This window comes from Podarcis erhardii (assembly GCF_964252035.2).
Source record: "Podarcis erhardii genome assembly, chromosome: 8".
NCBI lineage: Eukaryota > Metazoa > Chordata > Lepidosauria > Squamata > Lacertidae > Podarcis > Podarcis erhardii.
Window position 1 is genome coordinate 6386054 of NC_138499.1, and position 24089 is coordinate 6410142.

Sequence of the window (24089 nt, forward strand, 5' to 3'; positions counted from 1 at the left end):
GAGCTGGGTAAAGCCTTCCACACGTGTGACAATTATCCCTCCCCCCCCCCCAGTTGCTACCAAGCAGCACACCTGAAGCTACAGGAAGTAGAGGGATAATGAGGACAAGCAGGACATTAATTTAAAATTATACTATGGAAACTTTGTCAGCCAGAGAGTCAAATCCAGAACTGGCCCCTTTTCTAACACCCACATGTCTTTCACCTGATCAGCAGAGGCTTATCTCCTGTTTTTGGCACTGTTATCCTCTGATCTTTGCACTTCCAGATGTCAGGACTGTGATCCCCACCAGCCTTAGTTGTTGTTGTTGTTTAGTCGTTTAGTCGTGTCCAGCTCTTCGTGACCCCATGGACCAGAGCATGCCAGGCACTCCTGTCTTCCACTGCCTCCCGCTGTTTGATCAAACTCATGCTGGTAGCTTCGAGAACACTATACAACCATCTCGTCCTCTGTCTTCCCCTTCTCCTTGTGCCCTCCATCTTTCCCAACATCGGGAGTCTTCCAGGGAGTCTTCTCTTCTCATGAGGTGGCCAAAGTATTGGAGTCTCAGCTTCAGGATCTGTCCTTCCAGTGAGCACTCAGGGCTGATTTCTTTAAGAATGGATCCATGGGACTCTCAAGAGTCTCCTCCAGCACCATAATTCAAAAGCATCAATTCTTTGGCGATCAGCCTTCTTTATGGTCCAGCTTTACATCACTACTGGGAAAACCATAGCTTGAACTATACGGACCTTTGTTGGCAAGGTGATATCTCTGCTTTTTAAGTTGCTGTCTAGGTTTGTCATTGCTTTCCTCCCGAGAAGCAGGCATCTTTTAATTTCGTGGCTGCTGTCACCATCTGCAGTGATCATGGAGCCCAAGAAAGTAAAATCTCTCACTGTCTCCATTTCTTCCCCTTCTATTTGCCAGGAGGTGATGGGACCAGTGGCCATGATCTTCATTTTTTTGATGTCGAGCTTCAAACCATATTTTGCGCTCTCCTCTTTTACCCTCATTAAAAGGTTCCTTATTTCCTCCTCACTTTCTGCCATCAAGGTTGTGTCATCTGCATATCTGAGGTTGTTGACATTTCTTCTGGCAAGGACAGGAAACTAGGATTCCAGAAGGAGAGGTCAAAGTTAGAAACAGAATTGTTAGAACCCAATACTAAGAATTTGTCTAGAATGTATAATTTGCTGCTAAAATGGAACACACAGGATGAAACGGTTAAATCAGCCATGATTAAGTGGGCACAAGATATTGGTCATGATATTATGTTTGCTGACTGGGAGCAGTTATGGACCACAGGTATTAAATTTACGGCATGTAGTGCCTTAAAAGAGAATATAATGAAAATGATCTATAGGTGGTACATGACCCCAGTCAAGCTTGCAAAGATATATCATTTGCCCAATAACAACTGCTGGAAGTGTAATGAATGCGAAGGAACTTTTTATCATCTTTGGTGGACCTGCCCGAAGATTAAGGCCTACTGGGAAATGATCTATAATGAAATTAAGAAAATCCTTAAGTGGACATTTGCAAAGAAACCGGAGGCTTTTCTCTTGGGCATGGTAGGCCAAATGGTTCCAAAGAAAGATAGAACATTTTTTATGTACGCAACAACAGCAGCAAGAATTCTTTTGGCAAAGTATTGGAAGACTAAAGAACTACCTACTCTGGAAGAATGGCAGACCAAGGTGACTGAATTTATGGGACTGGCAGAGATGACCGGCAGAATTCGTGACCAGAGGAGAGAGACAGTGGAAGAGGACTGGAAAAAATTTAAAATCTATCTTAAAAATTGTTGTAAAATTTCGGAATGTTAAGATGTCAAGGGATTTGATATAAAGAATTACAGCTGAAAAAATTTAAGCTTAAGAAAATTTTAAAGAGAATTAAATATAAAAATGGATGAAGGATTGCTAAAAAATTTTAAAACAAGGATGCAGTGAAGGGGAGGTATGGGGAAGTCGTGTTATGTTTGTTTGTTTTTTGTTTATGTTGTAAAATTAATAAAAAATATTTTTTTTTAAAAAAAAAGACATTTCTTCTGGCAATTCTCCTGGGATTCATCTAGCCCAGCCTTTCGCATGATGAATTCTGCATATAAGTTAAATAAGCAGGGAGACAATATACAGCCTTGTCGTACTCCTTTCCCAATTCCAATGAATGGCGAGGGAGTAGGAGAGTTCTAATGCAACAACATATGGAGGTTTTGAATCTGCTAACCCATCAACTGACCCAGTGCCACATACAGGCCATATTTGATCTTAGAAGATCATCATCACAATGGGAGGAATTGATGCAAGTGCCTATTTAAAGATCTGAAGAAGAGAACAGCTTTTGGCACCCTCAGCCTAGGTCTTAATGCCTCCTAAGATACCTGGAATGTCACCTATTGACCCTGACGGCTGCAGTTTCTCCTGCTGCGTTCTGCCCAACGCAGAGCAAAGGCCGCCCCTTAAATGTTGTTGGGACACGATCCAGGCCAATCCAGAGCACACGTCAGCCTTGTTCATTTCAATGGGAACATGAACTATGCAGTTAACTCACTCCCACTGGAAGGAGTGGGGCTTAAACAGTGATTTAGTGCTATCTGAATGGTGCCCCAACTGCTTAATCATCCCGGTCTCCTCGCCTCTGCCAACTTTCCGTGCGGGAGTGCTGAATCCTCTTGATGGATGGGGGTTTGGAGCCCGTTTGAAAATGCTTTGTAAAGCCTTTTCGAAAGAGGAGAGCCTTCTTCCAAGCCCAAGTCCCAGCAGTTGGCTGGCTCGTTTTCCACACTTGTAAAAAGCGATGGAAGTTCCACAGGGAGCGGCCGCCAAGACCACATCACACCAGTCCTGAAAGACCTATATTGGCTCCCAGGGCATTTCCAAGCACAATTCAAAGTGTTGGTGCTGACTTTTAAAGCCGTGTGTCACGGTCCGGTTCATGGGCGATTGAAGTCCCGGCAGGGGACGTCGGGACTGGGGGCAAGATGGCGGGGTGGGAGCAGGAATTGGAGTCCAGAAGCCAGGAGTCCGAGGGTCAGAGAGCCGGGAGTCAAGAAGCCAAGTGTCCGAGGGTCAGAGAGCCAGGAGTCAAGAAGCCAAGGGTCCGAGGGTCAGAGAGCCAGGAGTCAAGAAGCCAAGGGTCCGAGGGTCAGGGAGCAAGGACTCACGAAGTCAGGGGTCCGAGGATCAAGAAGCAAGGAGTCATGAAGTCAAGGGTCTGAAGATCAAGAAGCAAGGAGTCACAAAATCAGGGGTCTGAGGATCAAGAAGAAAGGAGTCACGAAGTCAGGGGTCTGAGGATCAAGAAGCAAGGAGTCAGGCTAGGGAATGTGTTGCTGTGGCAAAGAGCCGAAGGGGAATGCTGACCTTATATCCCTTCCCAGCTCTTGCCACTAGGTGCTGTGAGTTACCAATCACCTGTGAGGCCACACCTGGCCTCTCCAGAACAAACTTAGGAAGGCCCCAGTCCTGCAGAGTCCGATTGGCCACAGGGCCTGGCTCCTGCACGCACACCTGACACCCTGAACACAGGGCTGTCTTAAGCATATGTGGTGCCAGGATGCAAAGATCCACCTAGTGCCCCTCCCCAGTTGCCCAGTCCCAGGTGCGTAGGAGGGTGGAGCCAGCCAGCTGCCTCAGCATCTCACTGGCTTGGTCGCCCCCAAACTTGCGGCACAGAGCTGCCTGCAGCAGAAGAACCTGCCGTGGCGCTCTGGCCGACGGACGGGCTTTTCCCCGGACTCAACTCTCGGGCCTCGGACTCTTGGCCTGGCGCCCCTGAGAGCCCAACGCCCGGGTGCCCCGCACCCCTAGTGCCTATGGGTAAGATGGCCCTGCCTGAACAGCCTCAGCCCAGTATATCTGAAGGAGCGTCTCCACCCCCATCATTCTGCCTGGACACTGAGGTCCAGCGCTGAGGGCCTTCTGGCGGTTCCCTCACTGTGAGAAGCGAAGCTACAGGGAACCAGGCAGAGGGCCTTCTTGGTGGTGGCACCCGTCCTGTGGAACACCCTCCCATCAGATGTCAAGGAAATAAACAACTATCTGACTTTTAGAAGACATCTGAAGGCACCCCTGTTTAGTGAAGTTTTTTAATGTTTGACTTTTTATCGTGTTTTTAATATTCTGTTGGGAGCCACCCAGAGTGGCTAGGGAGGCCCAGCCAGGTGGGCAGGGTATAAGTAATAAATTATTATTATTATTATTATTATTATTATTATTATTATTATTATTATTATCATCATCATCATCATCATCATCATCATCATCACAGTCCTCAGGATGGACAAAAAAAATACAGTGGTACCTCGGGTTACATACGCTTCAGGTTATACACACCGCTAACCCAGAAATAGTGCTTCAGGTTAAGAACTTTGCTTCAGGATAAGTACAGAAATTGTGCTCCGGCGGCCCGGCAGCAGCAGGAGGCCCCATTAGCTAAAGTGGTGCTTCAGGTTAATAACAGTTTCAGGTTAAGAACAGAATTCTGGAACGAATTAAGTACTTAACCCGAGGTACCACTGTATATCATTCCCATGCTGCCAGGGTGAAAACTACTCCATAATCGTCCTTATCATTTCTGAAGTCCGCTCGACACAGTTCAAGTACATTATCTTGGTCACAACAGCCTGCAGTTAGGCACTGTGAGCTCAGGAAAATATTGGCTTGCACAGAGCCACCGAAGGACTTTGAGATTTGAACCTGGAACCGTGCAGGGGGCATAGGACAGCATAGCTCCGACATATGCATGTTTAGACAGCTCAGTGGTTTAGGCAGCACTCTCAAGGATGTGCAACATCCAAGACTGCCACTCGAGTAGATCTATGTTGTGTCTCATCAGAAAGATCGTCTGTTTGAAGTTTTAGGTGGCAGCCTTTGCCCCAAGTTCCATTGTTAAATTATCTCCACTTCATTTCATTATTATTCTTTCTCCGCCACATTCCCAAGAGGGGACTCGCTGCTACCATTCTTTTCCAAATAATCAACTTAAAAATAGCCATTGGATCCTCTATATATAGCAAAAGGCCAGAGCAGTCTCAGTTCATCTGCATTTTTCTCAGTCTTACCAACAAGAGACACGCCCCACCAAGGGAAGTGATTTTTGGCCCTTGGCCGTGCCTGGATCGCAGGTCTAAGAACTGCACACGTCTCTCAAGACTTGCAAGAATGAGCAATGCTGTTGGATCATTGGCTGACGCATGCCAACCACATTTAGGGTAAAACTGCAGTGTGTTACAAAGGCTGTAACACTGGCCATTGAGCCCCTCTAGAATGGATGAGGAGAGATATTGTTGTTTTGTTTTGTTTTGTGTTTCGCTTCGCTTTTTTTTGGTATTGTATATTTTGTGCTTCCGTTCTGTATTTTTATGTTCTGAACCGCCCAGCGATCTTTGGATGAAGGGTAGTACAGTAGTACCTTGGTTTACAACCATAATCCATTCCGGAGGTCCATTGGTAAACCAAAACAGGTTGTAACCCAAGGTGTGTTTTCGCCAATGGGGCCTCCCCCCAAAAATTATTCGTAATCCCCCTAAAAAATGGGTTGTAATCCAAAAAAAGGTTGCAAAACGGGACATGCACTTCTGGGTTTGACGTGTTTGTAATCCAAAACGTATGCAAACCAAGACATAAGCAAAGCAAGGTATCACTGTATACAAATATAAATAAATAAATAATAGTGGAATTGTAATGAAAGCAGGATTACATATAACCACTCCAATACCATCATGAGCGCAAATCATCATGCACGCGGAATAAAAATGATATCTGGAGGGGGTGGGGTGATTTTTGATTTGTTTGGAGTCAGCATTTTATTGGCCACAACAAGAAGTGTATAAATAATTTGGACCCTGGAAAATTCTCTCTCTTTCCCCCACCATTCTTACAAAAATATTCTAGAGGCATTGAAAGCTTCATTTCAGGAGCTGACAATCGCCAGACAAGAGTGGGAGCGAGGGGGAAAATCTGCTTAAAAATAACCAAAGGTCACTATGAAGAAAAGAATTAAACTGCCTTTGAAACATAAAGCTGCTGTAATAACATTTTTGGCAGAGCGCAATAAACTCAAATGTTTTGGTTTAAGATGGCAAAACACAAAGGGGTGCAATTCATCACAGAAAAAGCTTAAAGCAAAGAAAAGGATTACATAGTAGTGGTCTCCTTATTTCATTTCATTTTGTTTTGTTTTTTAACCCTGTGGATGAAATCGCAACAGCAGACTTGTTTGAGCATTTAAGGCAATATTTAGCAAGTTTCACTGCAAGCAAATCCCCGGACAAAGGTTGGAGCAGAGAAATACACACATATTAGGGGGCTGCTGCCGCCGCTCAGTCAACTTGCCAACCCCTTGGCTAAAGCGCACCCCAACCCCTTTTACAGGAGGTTGGGGGGGGTGCTTCAACAGAGCGCTTTGCCAAACTGCTCTCTGAAGCTGGGGCGAACGAAGATCAAGGGAAGTAATAGTGCCACTGTATTCTGCTCTGGTCAGACCTCACCTGGAGTACTGTGTCCAGTTCTGGGCACCACAGTTCAAGAAGGACACTGACAAACTGGAACGTGTCCAGAGGAGGGCAACCAAAATGGTCAAAGGCCTGGAAACGATGCCTTATGAGGAACGGCTAAGGGAGCTGGGCATGTTTAGCCTGGAGAAGAGGAGGTTAAGGGGTGATATGATAGCCATGTTCCAATATATAAAAGGATGTCACATAGAGGAGGGAGAAAGGTTGTTTTCTGCTGCTCCAGAGAAGCGGACACGGAGCAATGGTTCCAAACTACAAGAAAGAAGATTCCACCTAAACATTAGGAAGAACTTCCTGACAGTAAGAGCTGTTTGACAGTGGAATTTGCTGCCAAGGAGTGTGGTGGAGTCTCCTTCTTTGGAGGTCTTTAAGCAGAGGCTTGACAACCATATGTCAGGAGTGCTCTGATGGTGTTTCCTGCTTGGCAGGGGGTTGGACTCGATGGCCCTTGTGGTCTCTTCCAACTCTATGATTCTATGATTCTATGAAGGCTAACTGAAACCTGGGGCAGGGCAAACCGCCGGTTGCGCACACGTTGTACCGCTACGTACAACACATGCATAGCGTCACTACGTAGGGTGCATCTGCAGCGTCGCTACGTACAGCGCATGCGTGCAACATCGCGCATGAGTTGTATGTAGTGTTTTGCCGGCGCTGCCGCCCGGGCGCCATACATATGGTGGTGGGAACCTCTGCTCACAGCTGTAGCGGTAACAGAGGGATCCCACTGCCGTCCATCTGGTGCTCGGGCAGTGCCAGCGGCAAACCGCTATGTGCAGCGCATGTACGGCGCTGCTACATACAGCTCTTGCATTCAACGCCGTGCTTGCGTTGTACGTAACGGTTTGCCAGTGGCAGCGCCCGAGCACCGTATGGACGGTGGTCGGATCCTCCACATGCGGCGGTGGCACGGTGGCTGCTTGCGCCGCAGCGGCCAGGGGTGGCGGGGCAAGCACCCCGCGGGGTGCCTTCTTGTCACCCCCCAGACATGGCACCCAGGGCACACCGCCCCCACACACCCCTTGCAACGCCACTGCCCTGAAGCACCTCCTACTCTCCTTTAAACTAGGGTTACCAGATGTCCCCGGATTTGCAAATCTGTCCCCGGACAAATTCCGTCCCCGGAATGTCCCCGGATTTGCAAATCTGTCACTGGGAAACATGGCAGCGGCAGCCTCAGCTGTTGTGACCAAGATAATGTACTTGAACTGTGTCAAGCGGACTTCAGAAATGATAAGGACGATTATGGAGTAGTTTTCACCCTGGCAGCATGGGAATGATATACAGTGGTACCTCGGGTTAAGTACTTAATTCGTTCCGGAGGTCCGTTCTTAACCTGAAACTGCTCTTAACCTGAAGCACCACTTTAGCTAATGGGGCCTACCGCTGCTGCTGCGCAATTTATTTTCTCATCCTGAAGCAAAGTTCTTACCCCGAGGTCCTATTTCTGGGTTAGCGGAGTCTGTAACCTGAAGTGTATGTAACCCGAGGTACCACTGTATTATGTGTCTTGTGCGCAACAGATCATATGGGGACTTCCAGCGAGGAAAAATGGTGGGTGTCACGGCAGCGAGCAGCTCCAGAAGCCAGCCAGAGCCAACTGCGCTACCAGGTTGGCTCTGGGCTGCTGACTGCCACTGCCACTGCAGAAGGGGAACTGGGGATGTCTGACGGTACAGATCTCCTGCCCCCCTCCCCCTTTGTTTTGACTGATGGGGGAGGCTCGGGAGTTGCGGGCGGCTGGCCGTTGCCCAATTTTTTAAAAACTCTGTGAATTTATGTTCCACAGGGTGCGAAAGAAGGGCTTTGCCCCTTTATACAATATGCATGTGTGCTTGTGCCCAGAGTCATTTGCCTCACTGTCCCCACTACTACTCCCTGTTGCTATTCAGCTTTTTTTAAAAAAGTGTCTCCGGATTCATTGAAGAAAATCTAGTAACCATACTTTAAATGGCTCCCTTTGCCTGCCAGCCCCCCGGCCCCCAAACTGTTGCTTCCTTCCCTGCCTTCGCAAATATTGCTGCTTTGAACTTCCTCCAAGGAAAGGTGGAGTATAAATTAAATAACTAATAGTCAAGGATTAGGAACTGTTCTTCTTCATTCTTTGAAACTCCCATCGATAAGGAGCTAGGTAAAAGGATAAGTCCAGTCAAAGGCGACTATGGGATTGCGGCACTCATCTCACTATTTGTTTGTTTGTTTGTTTGTTTGTTTGTTTGTTTGTTTGTTTCAGGTTTACACCTTTTAACATTTCAAAACTTGACTTCCTTCACCCCTTATTCTCCAGCTCTTTAAATGTATTTTTAATATTTTCTGCATATCCAGATTAACTCAATTTGTTCCTTTATTCATCTGCATTAAATATATACTCTTATGAAACTGCAGGTTGCTGCAATAATCCTGCCCATGTTCTTATCTGTTGACAATTTGTTTGTAAATATTCAATAAACCGTTCCCATTCTTTTATAAAAAGTTTGTTGTCTTGGTTTCTTATTTTCCCAGTAAGTTTCGCCATTTCTGCATATTCCATGAGTTTTTGTATCCATTCTTCTTTTGCTGGGACTTCCTTCTTCTTCCCATTTTTGGGGCAACATTCTTGTCGCTGTTGTTGAATAAGTTTCTTTTACAGTTTGGGTAGTTCTGTCCCTGTAATTCCCATCTCACTTTCCAGGCTGTGAGAGCCAGCGTTTGTCCACGGACAGCTTTCCGGGTCATGTGGCCAGCATGAGGAAACCGCATCTGGCACAATGGAACACCACGACGGAAACCAGAATGCACAGAAACACCATTTACCTTCCCTCTGCAGTGGTACCTATTTATCTACTTATGCTGGTGTGCTTTTGAACTGTTGGGTTGGCAGGAGCTGGGACAGAGCAACGGGAGCTCACCGCGCTGTGGGGATTCAAACCGCCGACCTTCCGATCGGCAAGCCCAAGAAGCTCCGTGGTTTAGACCACAGCACCACCCGCTAAAAGGCGAACAGTATGACAAATGAGATGAGTGCAGCCTGTTCCTGGACTTTGTCACTGTTGCAAATTAATCCATTCTGGTGACTAGCAAGAAACATATCCTACATTCCAGATTGCCGTGCCATTATATATAGTTTGTGTAATAAAGAGAAAGAAAAGAGATCTAAATAAGTGGCTGTAAATTGGAGCACAGTTGAAAGATAATGGGGCTGTTTCCAGGGGCGGGGGTGCCTCCATCAAAAAGCCATGCAAGGAAAAATCTCAGATTTGATGGAAACGCTTCCCTCTCCTGGACCAAGGTACGGTCTCTCTGCCCCTCAGCTGATGAGCAGTAAGGTCCCCCCTTATTCCAATCAAAGGAGCAATTGGAAACTCACTTTAAAATATCACCGGACACCACTACATTTGAGACTAAAGGCCTCATGAGCTTCATTGGGACCCCTGGCAAGTCAGGTCTGGCCAGCTAGATGTTCCCTAGAGATGAGAAGAAAGAAACCTCTCTACCCTCTTTCTTGGCAATATTCATTACTGCTTAACCATTAAAGCAGTGAGCATAAAACTCTTGTTAGAAAAATACAGGCAGTGTTCCTGATATCGCTTACCTAAGGAGCCCGACTGAATTCAGTGGGCCTTGCTTCTGACTGCTTAGACGCGGTTAGGATTGCAGCCTCATTCTTCAACATCAACTTCGATGGACTGGACATGTTGTGCAGATGCCTGATGATAGTCTTCCAAAGCAACTACTCTACAGTGGCACCTCTGGTTGTGAACAGGATCCGTTCCGGAGGCCCGTTCGCAACATGAAAAGCCCACAACCTGAAGCGCCGTATCTGCGCAGGTGCACAATGTGATTTGGCAATTGTGCGCATGTGTGAAGCACGGTTTAGCTCACCTGCGCATGTGTGAGCAGCAAAACCCGGAAGTAACCCTTTCTGGTACTTCCGGGTCGCCGTGGGACGCAACCTGAAAAAAACATAACATGAAGCAAACGTAACATGAGGTATGACTGTATTCTGAACTTAAAAATGGAAAGCGTAATGCTGGTGGTCAACAAAAGAGATTTAAAGAATGTCTCAAGGCAAATCTTTTAAAATGTAGTATAAACACCAACAACTGGGAAACACTTGCCTGAGAGCACTCCAATTTGAGAACAGCCTTTACCATGGGCTTTGAAGACACTTGAACTCAGGTTGCAAGAGAGAAACATGCTAAGAGGAAGGCATGCTTGGCAAACCCTCACTGTGATCAACTGCCGCCCGGAAACCAATGTCCCCACTGTGGAAGGACGTGTGGATCCAGAATTGGCCTCCACATTCACTTACAGAAGGCACACGGATCGCGCTGTGGGTTAAACCAGAGCCTAGGACTTGCCAATCAGAAGGTCAGCAGTTTGAATCCCCGCGACGGGGTGAGCTCCCGTTGTTCGGTCCCTGCTCCTGCCAACCTAGCAGTTCAAAAGCACGTCAAAGTGCAAGTAGATAAATAGGTACCGCTCCGGCGGGAAAGTAAACGGCGTTTCCATGCGCTGCTCTGGTTCGCCAGAAGCGGCTTAGTCATGCTGGCCACATGACCCAGAAGCTGTACGCCGCCTGCCTCGGCCAATAAGCGAGATGAGTGCCGCAACCCCAGATTCGATCATGACTGGACCTAATGGTCAGGGGTCCCTTTATTCACTTACAGACTCATTGTTAAAACCATGTTTAGGAAGTCAACCTTACTCGGCTACGAGGGATCGCCAAAGAAGAAGACAATTGCAGCCTCAGGCATTCCCTCTGCCCCATAAAAACTAAAAATCCCCAAAGGTGTTAGCCTTTCCTCATAAGGAAGCTATCCTGATCATTTGGGTTGGCCATTCCTCTGCCATTTCCGGGACTACGCTCTCCATATTTTCTGACGCGGTGCATTTTTCAGATGCGTTGCCACAAAAAAGGCCTGCTAACGGCACAAAGCTGTTACTGTGCTAAAACTAAGCAGGTCCCTGGCTAATCAGGGCCTGGAATCTGCCCAAGGAGCCCACTCTAAGCTGCTCCCGACTTCCCCGCAGAACAGGGCACAGGATAAATAAATAAAAACCCTTTGAATGAGAGATTAGACATGCTGCTTTCTGGAAATGCCCCCACATGGCCGAACGTCTCTCCCAGTCGTAAAGGCAGTTCTGCAGCAGGCATATTTATTCCTCCCTCCCTTCCTTTTGCCAAAGTTTTTTTGGACGCTAGAAAAAGGACTCTGACGTCAATGTCAAAGTAAACCAAAGGAGTCTGGCTGCTGCGGCGGCATTGAGTTAGCACTCTGGAGTAACAGGGGACTGCTGCCGGGCTGACTCAGGGATCTGGAAGCAGGAGCGAAGCTTTCTCCATCAAGCTGAATAGACAGGTAAGGACTGTGATCTTCTCTGGATAGTATGTGGGGAGCTGGGTTTGCAAGAGGAAAAAAAGAGAAAGAGATTAGTGGCTGCACCAGAAAACTTGTTTATTGAGTGTTTGTGCTGATTTGCTTGCTATGGTGGTGGTTCCATTCTACTGAGCATTTGTTGTGATTTGTTGGTGGGCAGGTGGCAAGGGTGAGAGTCATTCGCCCTCTGCTTATCCTGGTTTGCCAAATGGCAGAATTCACTTCCACAAGAGGCAGCAATGGCCTTTGAAAGAGGATTAGACCGAAAAACGGAGGATGAGGCTATCAAAGACTGCTAGCCCACTGTCAGAGGCAAGAAGCCCCTGAGCAACAGTTGTTGGGAATCACAGGTGGGGAAAGTGCTGTGGTGCTATGTTTCTGCTTGCGGGATTCCTTCGGCGACTTCTGGTTACCCACCATCAGAACAGAGCGCTGGACTGGATAGGACCTGGGTCTGATCCTACCTCTCGGTTATCATCCTCTGCCTGGCTCTGCTTAGCAGCTTTGAAATGATGAAATGTCTCAACAGCAGTTGTTTTAAATTACTTTTTTTTGAGTGCTCGGGGGGGGGGGAGTCTTTCAAAATCTTTCTGCGATTTCTACTTTTAGTTAAGTATTTTTATTTAATTACTTGATGGGGGAGAAGCTTCCCCCCGCCCCTGCCCAGCTACACCCATGCTACCTTGGAAAGCGGTGGATTCCACCAGGAACAATGGAAGAAATTTAAAGATTACTTAGCTAAATATTGTAATATAAGACAAGTAGAAGCAACTTGAATTTATCAAATTGGCTTAGGAATAGAATATGATTAAACTGTAAAACATTATGGGAGAAACTATGAAAAGAAGTAAAGAAAGGAATTTGAAAAAGTAAATTATGTTAGAAAGAAGATATTGGAAAACTGTTACAAGGGGATACAATGGAATTCAGTTAGGGGGGATTTGAAGAAGTCAATTAACAATGAAAACTAAATTGGATTTTTAGAAGGATTAAGTGTTTATTTGTATGTTTTTTCTTTTTTCTTTTCTTTTTTTTCTTTTTTCTCTTTTGTATGTTATATTTGTTATAAACTTGGAAAACCAATAAAAAAATTGGGGGGGGGGAGGAAAGTGATGGATTATCCTTCCTTGGAGATTTTTAAGCAAAGGTTCAATGTCCACCTGTCAGGGGTCCCAATCCTACAATTGGTCACTCATGCACCTCACATTTCCCATCGCATTTCCCCATCAATTTCTAAACTCCTGAAAGTCAGTTTATTTTTTAAAAGGGTATGTGTTGCCCCAGGGTGTGCGTTTCTGGTGTGCGTTCCATAGAACTGTAGAATTGCAAAGTCTGAAGGGACCACAAGGCTCGTCTTGCCCTCTGCAATGCAGGAATATTTTGCCCAACGTGGGATTCGAACTCACGATCCCAAGATGAAGAGTCTCGTGCTCGGCCAACTGAGCTTTCTGTGAAATACTGACAGTCTGGAGGCCCTCATCCTCTCCTGTGTATTTTAATCATTTAAGGTACAAAGGACTAGTAGGAAGGTATCTGAATCACTAAGCCACTGATGTGTGAGACAGCAAAGCTGGGGAACATCCATTAAACGTGCTGCGTGCACCGTGGAGTGGAAAAGATTTACTCGAGCAGAAAGTTGTTGGAGATCAGATCACGAGAAAAGTGCAACGAGGTGAACACCGCTATGTCTTGTGCCCTAATTCCTGAATCGATTCAGCTTAAGAACTGAGGTTGCCACTTGGGTCTCATAAGAAGACAGGGGTTTTTTTTCAGTGAAAAGGAATTGTGAACGGATTGCAATTTTTATCATTGCTGCAAGTAGGAGGACATAGAGTCTTGCAGAAGGTGAAAGGTAAATATATTGCAAAAAGAGAGAGATAAATAGATCGCGGCATAAGCTTTCGCGGCCTACAACCCACCAGATCCATGGAGTTATCCTGGGTTATGGATTGTGGGGGTGTAAAATGTGAATTACAATACATTGAGCGTTTCTGCACTTCTGGAACTACTTGCCTATTGATATCAGGCACTGAGCTCATTTTGGCACCTATTCAAAATATTTTTGCTTAGATAAGCCTGCCCACAAACCTATATTAATCCTACAGCTCAGGACAGCAATACCTTAAGGACCACCTTTCTCCATATAAACCTACCTGGACCCTGAGACATTGTGGAAGTGGGGATTTTGGGTTTGTTTCTGTTTTTATTATGTATCTTGTTTCTTTTATATTGGAGTTCTGTGTTGTTAACCACCCAGAGATCTATGGGTACAGGACGGTATAAACATTTAATTAATTAATAAAAATAATATATCACACATGGACTGAGCCAAAACAAATTTAGGCTTACCAACACTAGGATGCCTTTGTCAACAGGAACTGTCTTGTGAATGACAATTGCTAAGTATATACACATCCCTGTTTGTACTGTTTTGGATTTCATTTCACTCTGACCTCACTTTTTACAACCACTCCTCCTCCCCCCCCCCAAACCCATGTGTTTTACGTTCTTATGACTCAGGAGAATGCTCTGTGCGTCTGATGGGACTACAAAACGTGAATACTCATGCTATAATAAATAGTTTCCTCTTTAACATCCCAGAAAACCTTTTCTCATTCATTTGCTGCAAAAAAAACCTTAACACTCCTGTAAAAATTAGAAGATAGTTGGTGTTTCTTGACTAGAAGATTAAGCAGAATTGGGCTTATACACTCCAGATGTTACAATCGACACTTTGGACTGTGACTGAAGGCGTCTGAGGAAATCTGAGTACTCTTTATGGCTTTTCTTTAAGTTCATTTATTCCATTATTCACCTGTTTCTGTACCACTATTCCTATGCAGCAACAAGACAGCATTCAATAACAATTTGGAATAAAACAGCATTTGCTAGGTCTCTGGTGGTTGTGGTTGCTATCATCATCATTACAGGCGACACATAATCAAAACAAAAAATTCCTTCCAGTAGCACCTTAAAGACCAACTAAGTTAGTTCTAGGTATGAGCTTTCGTGGTATCTGAAGAAGTGTGCATGCACACGAAAGCTCATACCTAGAACTAACTTAGTTGGTCTTTAAGGTGTACTGGAAGGAATTTTTTGTTTTGACTATGGCAGACCAACATGGCTACCTATCTGTAACAGGCGACACATAAGATAAGTTTAATAATAATAATAATAATAATAATAATAATAATAATATATTATTTATACCCTGCCCATTTGGCTGGGTTTTCCCAGCCACTCTGGGGGGCTTCCAACACAATATTAAAATACTGTAATACACCAAACATTAAAAGCTTCCCTAAACAGGGCTGCCTTCAGATGTTGTCTAAAAGTCTGGGAGTTGTTGTTCTCTTTGACATCTGGTGGGAGGGCGTTCCACAGGGCAGGCGCCACTACCGAGAAGGCCCTCTGCCTGGTTCCCTGTAACTTGGCTTCTTGCAGTGAGGGAACCGCCAGAAGGCCCTTGGTGCTGGACCTCAGTGTCCGGGTAGATCAATGGGGGTAGAGACACTCCTTCAGTTGCCATATTTCAAAAAGTAAAAAACCAGTACACCCCAAAAGTTGGAAGTAGGAAGAGCTGCAATTTTTCAGTTTACGTGCCAAAGATCCAGGACAAACCAGACAACCTCCCGGATGTAAAAATTCAATTGTGTAGTGTAGCAAGACCTACACTTTGGAACTCCCTGCCTATTGATATTCATCTATTTGTTGTTGTTGTTGTTTAGTCGTTTAGTCGTGTCCGACTCTTCGTGACCCCATAGACCAGAGCATGCCAGGCACTCCTGTCTTCCACCAGTTTGGTCAAACTCATCTTGGTCTCTTTGAGAACACTGTCCAACCATCTCGCCCTCTGTCGTCCCCTTCTCCTTGTGCCCTCCATCTTTCCCAACATCAAGGTCTTTTCCAGGGAGTCTTCTCTTCTCACAAGGTGGCCAAAGTATTGGAGCCTCAGCTTCAGGATCTGTCCTTCCAGTGAGCACTCAGGGCTGATTTCCTTAAGAATGGAGAGGTTTCATCTTCTTGCAGTCCATGGGACTCTCAAGAGTCTCCTCCAGCACCATAATTCAAAAGCATCAATTCTTCGGCGATCAGCCTTCTTTATGGTCCAGCTCTCACTTCCATACATCACTACTGGGAAAACCATAGCTTTAACGATACAGGCCTTTGTTGGCAAGGTGATGTCTCTGCTTTTTAAGATGCTGTCTAGGTTTGTCATTTGCTGCCTGCCAAACCTATATATCCAGGCTTTGGGACCCTGCCCAGCCCACACATACCTCTGGCCCTGTGCTGCACTCCCCTCGAGTGATTTTTACCTAGCTGCAACATGCTTTGAATGCTGAAGAGGATATTATTATTATTATTATTATTATTATTATTATTATTATTATTTAGTCTTTCTCCTGTCTGGCCTTGTTCATAGTAGGAAGACATTCAACCACACGTACTGAGGAAAACTCCCTCAGTACCACACAGCCAGTCAGAGCACATGTTACCTCATTGAGCATCATGGCACTCTGATGGGTCGTTAAGCAACACCTCCGCCACTCTCTCATTAGTGGAGTAACTGTCAAGAGAATTAACCCTTTGGTTACTAACTGAATGGTCCTTGCTACTGTAATTCCAGCACTCAAACTCTTGCTTGGCTGGATGGTGGTATGTCAGACTACACCCATTTTTGCTACACTCCCCACTGATAAGTGCCCCCAGAAAGGTTTCCCAATGGGAAATGTGGAAATGTGGCCCTCAGTGTGAAAAAGCTTCCCACAAACATCCGTCAACACAAGAGCTATTTTTCTGATAAACTTTACTAGGAAGATAGAACCATTCTGGCGAGAGTTTGTTTCCCAATTGTATGTGTGCTGGCTGGTTGTCTTATGGTGCCTGTTCCCCCCCCCCCATCTTTACTGCTTTAATCTTCTTTTTCTACAACCGAGGAGTGACTAGTAAGTTTTATAGATAAATAGAATAATCATATGAGAAATATGAGAGTGTGCCCTACTTATACACAGAGATCGTGGCTGGCATTTGTGACTAAGTATCTCTGGTTCACAAATGCACCTACATGGTGACTTGAGGTTGCAGTCCATGTAGACTCAGCATCTGAATGTGTGAACCAACTCTGTTGCAAAACAGTTGGCTGAAGTGGAAGTCCTGGTAGCAAGGGTCAGGGATTATAAGAGGTTACTGGGTGGGCTTAGGTAATCTTTCATAATACAAATTTTGGCCCCTATGCGAGCCCAAAATTTGGCACCCCTAAATGGATCTTCTCCATTATGGATCTTCTCAATTTTGTACCCCTTTGGCTCAGCCTCTTGTGTGGAGGAACCACCAAAACTGCCCTAAATCCAGCTCTGGAAATTATAATCCAGCAACATCTCAAGGGCAACAGGTTCTCTAGGCTTGGTATGCGCTATCTAGGAAATAAGAATGGAATCTTATCCCAACACACAACAGTTTGCTCTGTATTTGAAGGTCTGGCCGGCGTTCGTTTTGTCCCATCTTCCTCTGAAAGTATTTCCATTCTCTTGATAGCCAGTGTGGTGTAGTGGTTAAGAGTGGTAGACTCGTAATCTGGTGAACCGGGTTCGATTCCCCGCTCCTCCACATGCAGCTGCTGGGTGACCTTGGGCTAGTCACACTTCTCTGAAGTCTCTCAGCCTCACTCACCTTACAGAGTGTTTGTTGTGGGGAAGGAAGGGAAAGGAGATTGTTAGCCGCTTTGAGACTCCTTTGGGTAGTGATAAAGCTGGATATCAAATCCAAACTCTTCTTCTTCTCCAAGCTGCTTACCTCAAAACCCATTACAGGACAGGAAAAAATGAAATATTGTCACTCGTGAAGGAAACTGAGCGCCTGACCAGACATAATTCCACAACCTTGGCTCTTTCTTCTCCTGAAGATGTCCCACAAGGCAGTGGGTACAAATTTTTCCTCTGGGTTTACTCCCAACTGAGTATTGCCGCAAGGCAGAGGAGGTTTAGAGGTTCAGAGTTTCCTTCTGCTAGATGGACTCCTTTCCCAAGTGAATGAGCCCCATCTTCCCCTCACTTCCCTCTACAGCACGTGTAGAAAATCATCATCATCATCATCATCATCATCATCATCATCATCATCATCTTTTTTTATTTATACCCCGCACATCTGTCTGGGCTTCCCCAGCTACTCTGGGCGGCTTCCAACAAAACACTAAAATACAATAACCTATTAATCATTAAAAGCTTCCCTAAAAAGGGCTGCCTTCAGATGTCTTCTAAAGGTCTGGTAGTTGTTGTTCTCTTTGACATCTGGTGGGAGGGCATTCCACAGGGCGGGTGCCACTACCAAGAAGGCCCTCTGCCTGGTTCCCTGTAACTTGGCTTCTCGCAGTGAGGGAACCTCCAGAAGGCCCTCGGCGCTGGACCTCAGCGTCCGGGCAGAATGATGGGGCTGGAGACGCTCCTTCAGATATACTGGACCAAGGCCATTTAGGGCTTTAAAGGTCAGCACCAACACTTTGAATTGTGCTCAGAAACGTACTGGGAGCCGGTGTAGGTCTTTCAAGACCGGTGCTATGTGGTCTCGGCGGCCGCTCCCAGTCACCAGTCTAGCTGCCGCATTCTGGATTAGTTGTAGTTTCCAGGTCACCTTCAAAGGTAGCCCCACACAGAGCGCATTGCAGTAGTCCAAATGTCTTCTTGACCAATGGACCCGCCATTCGTCTCATCCGTTTGAACTGCCAGAGCCCGTCTACATGTGCAAGGAAAGTCCCTAACTGACCGAGGGTTTGAGACCGTAGGCTACCCTCACCTGGTTTAGCCAGCCTGTCGAAGCCATTTCCTAGATTGTGGCCATTGTCATACGCTAAAAGCTTCTAGGAGCCACAGGTGAGAGCTGAGTGCAGGGTGGGGACCAAAGGTGGACATGACTTGTCCCTCGCCAGAGGTGCTGAATAGGGCAGGCCCTGAAAACACACAGGTGTCGAAGTGAAAATGTTGGCCTTCAGCTTTTGTCGACAGCTGTATATTGAAAAAGCCAGACTCACCTCTGTGAAGAGGGAATTCCACAACTTGATGGCCACCACCTCCCTGAATTTATGAGGGTGGCGGAACTAGCAAGAGCACATGTGATGGCCTAGGATTCGGACTCAGATGCTGAACCTGAGGGATCCCAGCCTGCACAGGATTCCCTGCCTCCAGAACCAGCTGAGCTGGGGCTGGGGCATGAGCCTGAAGGGTCCTCACCTGTGCTGGATCCTCAGGTGCAGGCATCAGCTGAGTCTGCTCTGGCTTCTGAGGGGATGGAGGACCCATTGCCTGCAGGTGCTCCACTCTCAGCCCCGTCAGAGGAAGCTGAGGTTGCCTCTGGGTCCGGTAACCCTCCAGCCTCTCCTGAGCTGCAGAGGCTCAGGGCAGAGAGGCAGAGGGAACTAAGCTCCCGCAGAAGGAGTGCTCTCCTCCAGGCCAAGAGAGGCGAGTCACCTGTGGACCGGGGCCGCCCTATGCCTCGGGGCAGATAAAAGCCAGCCAGCCCCAGTCCCAAGTTGCAGGAGCAACATTGTTGGTTGCTAGTTCCTGTCTGGACCCTGTCCTGCTTTTCTGCCTGAGCTCCTGACCTGCCCTGGCTCCCTGCTTGCAAGCCTGTTCCTGACTTCACCCGACTCCCTGCCCTGCACCCAGCTTCAGCTACTACGGACTGCCTCCATGTTGCACCTTTGACCACGGACCGGACTTGGACCTCGCCTCTCGGGTAACCCACGGGACCAGCACAGCACATTTCTTTCAATTGATTAATTGAACCAATTAATTTGCCCAGTACATCAGCCCTGCATACAACGTGGGTGGCATGAATAGACCAGGTGGTTAAAAGAAAAGTTTAAAAGGACCCCTGGATGGTTAAATCCAGTCAAAGGCGACTATGGGGTTGTGGTGCTCATCTCATGTTCAGGCCGAAGGAGCCATCTGCAGACAGATTTCCAGGTCATGTGGCCAGCATGACTAAACCACTTCTGGAGCAGCAGGACAGTGTGACGAGTGCCAGAGAGCACGGAAACGCCATTTACCTTCCCGCTGCAGTGGTACCTATTTATCTACTTGGACTGGCGTGCTTTCAAACTGCTAGGTTGGCAGGAGAAGGGACCGAGCAATGGGAGCGCACCCCAACCACCGACCTTCCAACTGGCAAGCCAAAGAGACTTAGTAGTTTAGACTACAGCGCCACCCGTGTCCCTGGACCTGGTGTTACTCAGGCTGGGAAAGGTACATTCATTCTCTCTCTCTCTCTCTCTCTCTCTCTCTCTCTCACACACACACACTGCCTTTTTTAAATTTCTTTTTTATTGATTTTGCTCAGTCACACACTGACCGTTGCTCAGTCACACGCTGCCTTATGACATCTCCAAGACACTGCTGGATATGACTCTGTTTCAATCAAGCAGGAGGAAATGTATTTTAAGCCCCATCAGTCATTCCTCTGGGAAGCTATTATGGCCTGCGACCACGTTCCAACAGCAGCTCGCTCCTGCCCCTCAAAGGCTCCTCAGCGGTTCCCACCCGGCCCTGGGAGCTGCGGGCAGATCGGGAGTCGCCGTCTCCTCCCACATGCCTGGCATCTGTCAGGCATGATAGCCTGGGAATCCTGCCTTCCTTTGGCAGAGCCTCAACAGCCAGCTTGAAGCTGCACAGCTGTTCATCACCGGGTGCACAAATCCTTTCTAAAGGACTTCAGGAGGACTACATGGGGGCAGTGGTGCTGTCTTCACAAGGGCAGGTGTGGCGATCACACAGGGTCCCCAGTCGTTTAACGGTCTATTGATCCCTGTGCCACCACTCTGATTGCTTCCCCGCTGCCACCAACCAGTTACTCTCTGGTAAAACAGTCAGTTGTTAAAAGTGAACCAAAAAAACCAAGTTTATTTTACAAACATCGACAAGTTTATGGTTTCGCAGATAATATTCCTGTTAGTATCTTAACTATGGTTTCTTTACCAGCCTTTTGTTGTTTAGTCGTTTAGTCATGTCTGACTCTCTGTGACCCCATGGACCAGAGTACGGCAGGCATTCCTGTCTTCCACTGCCTCCCGCAGTTTAGTCAAACTCATGCTGGTAGCTTCAAGAACACTGTCCAACCATCTCATCCTCTGTCGTCCCCTTCTCCTTGTGCCCTCCATCTTTCCCAACATCAAGGTCTTTTCCAGGGAGTCTTCTCTTCTCACGAGGTCGCCAAAGTATTGGCATCTCAGCTTCAGGATCTGTCCTTCCAGTGAGCACTCAGGGCTGATTTCCTTCAGAATGGATCGGTTTGATCTTCTTGCGGTCCATGGGACTCTCAAGAGTCTCCTTCAGCACCAGAATTCAAAAGCATCCACTCTTCGGCGATCAGCCTTCTTTATGGTCCAGCTCTCACTTCCATACATCACTACTGGGAAAACAAGAGCTTGAACTATACGGACCTTTGTCAGCAAGGTGATGTCTCTGCTTTTAAGATGCTGTGTAGGTTTGCCATCACTTTTCTCCCAAGAAGCTGGAGTCATTTAATTTAATTTAATTTAATTTAATTTAATTTAATTTAATTTAATTTAATTTAATTTAATTTAATTTAATTGATATTGATGGTCCCTTCCAACTCTATGATCCCTGATTTAGTCTCTGGATGTCCTTGTCTGCCTGCTCTGGCATACCGTGTCCTGCACTGTCCTGGATTCAGTCTACCTGTCAAAGAGACGCATGCTTGCAGCCCTAATCCAAATGCATTTTGAGCTTTGCCAACTCTTCATTGGGACAGCGCTGGTGCTTAACCCTCCCCCTTCCACTTCTATGCTCCTACTGCAACTGTGACACTTCACTACAAGAGGGAGCTGCTGCCCTGCTGCTCTTGGGCACCGCCAGTGCGACTGGTGGGAAGGAGGTACTGCAGCTTCCCAAATCATCCAGCTCCTGGGAGTTCTCCAGCTGCAGTTCCGTAGTGCTGTTCCCCCAGGTTACAATCCTGCACAGCTGTGTGAAGACAATGCAGCCATGTGCATAGCCATGCAGCCTGGCACCCTTTGCAAAGGTGTTATTAATATATGGAATCCATTGTCTCAAGTTAAGGTGATGGTCCAATGTTATTATTATTATTTAGGTAAAGGTAAAGGGACCCCTGTCCAGTCGTGACCGACTCGGGTTCCGGTGCTCATCATGCTTTATTGGCCGAGGGAGCCAGTGTACAGCTTCCGAGTCATGTGGCCAGCATGACTAAGCTGCTTCTGGCGAACCAGAGCAGCACGGAAACACCGTTTACCTTCCCGCTGGAAGGTATTTATCTACTTGCACTTTGACATGCTTTCGAACTGCTAGGTTGGCAGGAGCAGGGACCGAGCAACGGGGGCTCACCCCATCGCGGGGATTCAAACTGCCAACCTGCTGATCGGCAAGTCCTAGGCTCTGTGGTTTAACCCACAGTGCCACCCACGTCCCTATTATTTAAGGATCTTTAAAAACCCTGCTCTTTACTGCTGAAGTGGAGCAAATGGCAATTCATGGATAACCTGAATTGCTGTTCCGATTCAGCATTAAAGAGCAGTTTTTCAAGGAAAGGAAAGAAAAAGCACTCAGATGCAGAGCTTGAAAATGTGGACCTTTGCTTAGAAAGTACAGGACAGAAGGTAAGTTGAGAATGAAGTCTTCCTTTTTTGTAGAAGCTTTCCAGGGGCAGACGTCTGGAGACAGGAAGAAGGTCATTCCTTCTGTCCTCCGTTTGCACTGGGAAATCAAGTGAGGACAGCAAAGCGCCTGGGGGCTGTTAGCACAGCATTAGTTCCAGTAGCAGCAATTTGATAAATGGATTTCCATGCATCGGAATTGGTTGGGTAAACAGACTCCGTCCTCAGCTGCCTCTGGAGCACATAGCAAGAGGGAGCCCTCGGTGACACCAATTAAGATGAACAAGAGCCCTTGGGTTTCCTTCCGTGAGGAGTGGACCACAACAACATCCCAGCCAGGCATATTTATGGCTCGTCGTAACGAAAAAGCAAGACGGAACTTGTGGGAATAAGGGACGCAATGCCAGAGATGGTGGCTGCCCAACTTTGGACATTGCTGCAACAAACTGCTTCTGTAGGGTGTTCCACAGAACACTTTGCCATCCGGATCTCACAGAAGCTGAGAGTCAAGAGGTCGGTGGGCTGTTTTGAATCAGGCACAACATTGTCTTTTTTATATTGAGTCAGGCCTGTGGAACTCAGGGCTGTTGGTGACTCTCTGAGATCTGACTTTCCGAGATCTTGGAAGAGAGTCTTTCTGGTTCCAGCCCTGTAAAATAGTGTTGCGTGTCTGGGGGAATTACATTGCTGAAGGAGCCAGGCAAGTTTCTTAGTGACTTAACAGGCCCTAACGGGTGGCACTGTGGGTTAAACCACAGAGCCTAGGACTTGCCGATCAGAAGGTCAGCGGTTCAAATCCCCACGACGGGGTGAGCTCTCGTTGCTCAGTCCCAGCTCCTGCCAACCTAGCAGTTCGAAAGCACATCAAGTGCAAGTAGATAAATAGGTACCGCTCCTACAGGAAGGTAAACGGCGTTTCCGTGCGCTGCTCTGGTTTGCCAGAAGCGGCTTAGTCATGCTGGGCACATGACCCGGAAGCTGTATGCTGGCTCCCTTGGCCAATAAAGCCAATAAAGCGAGATGAGCGCCACAACCCCAGAGTCTATCACGACTGGACCTAATGGTCAGGGGTCCCTTTACCTTTTACAGTCGCACCACACAGACACACACAGAGAGAGAGAGAGAGAGAGAGAGAGAGAGAGAGAGAGAGGAGAGAGAGAGAGAGTCTCTTTTAGAGTGCTTGTGAATGCACAGACAGTACTGTGACTAAAAACCTCTTTCTTCCAATGCTGAGTATCCCAGCAATGCCCCTTCCTAGGAAACAAAAACCCCACTATTGTTTTGCATGTCCTGCTAACTTCTTGTCTTGACTTCTGTGATGTGATCTATATGAGATTTCCCTTGGAGACCGGCAAGAGTATTGTTAGCCCAGAAATGGAAACAAGAAGAAATTCCGACGAAAGAAGAATGGCAGATGAAATTAATGGACTACACAGAATTGGACAAAATGACAGGAAGCATTCGACGGATTGGCGACCAGGCCTTATACCGGAATGATGGGCTGCATCTCTCAGACACGGGGAACGACATTTGGCTAGATAGCATCATCAGCAGTATTTGGGATTGGTTGCAGCTGTGATGGTATTGGCGGCGAGCCTTTTTTGGCTCG

General features: G+C 46.9%; 1 protein-coding gene across 2 annotated transcripts in view; it reads left to right on the forward strand.

Annotated features, from left to right (window-relative positions):
- Positions 1–11701: 11701 nt before the first annotated feature.
- GPR20 (G protein-coupled receptor 20) overlaps positions 11702–24089 on the forward strand; it is a 29746-nt gene continuing 17358 nt past the window's right edge. For both annotated transcript variants that reach the window (XM_081874600.1, XM_081874601.1), the window contains exon 1: positions 11702–11841. The gene's annotated coding sequence lies outside the window, so the exon portion shown is untranslated. The remainder of the gene's footprint in view (positions 11842–24089) is intronic.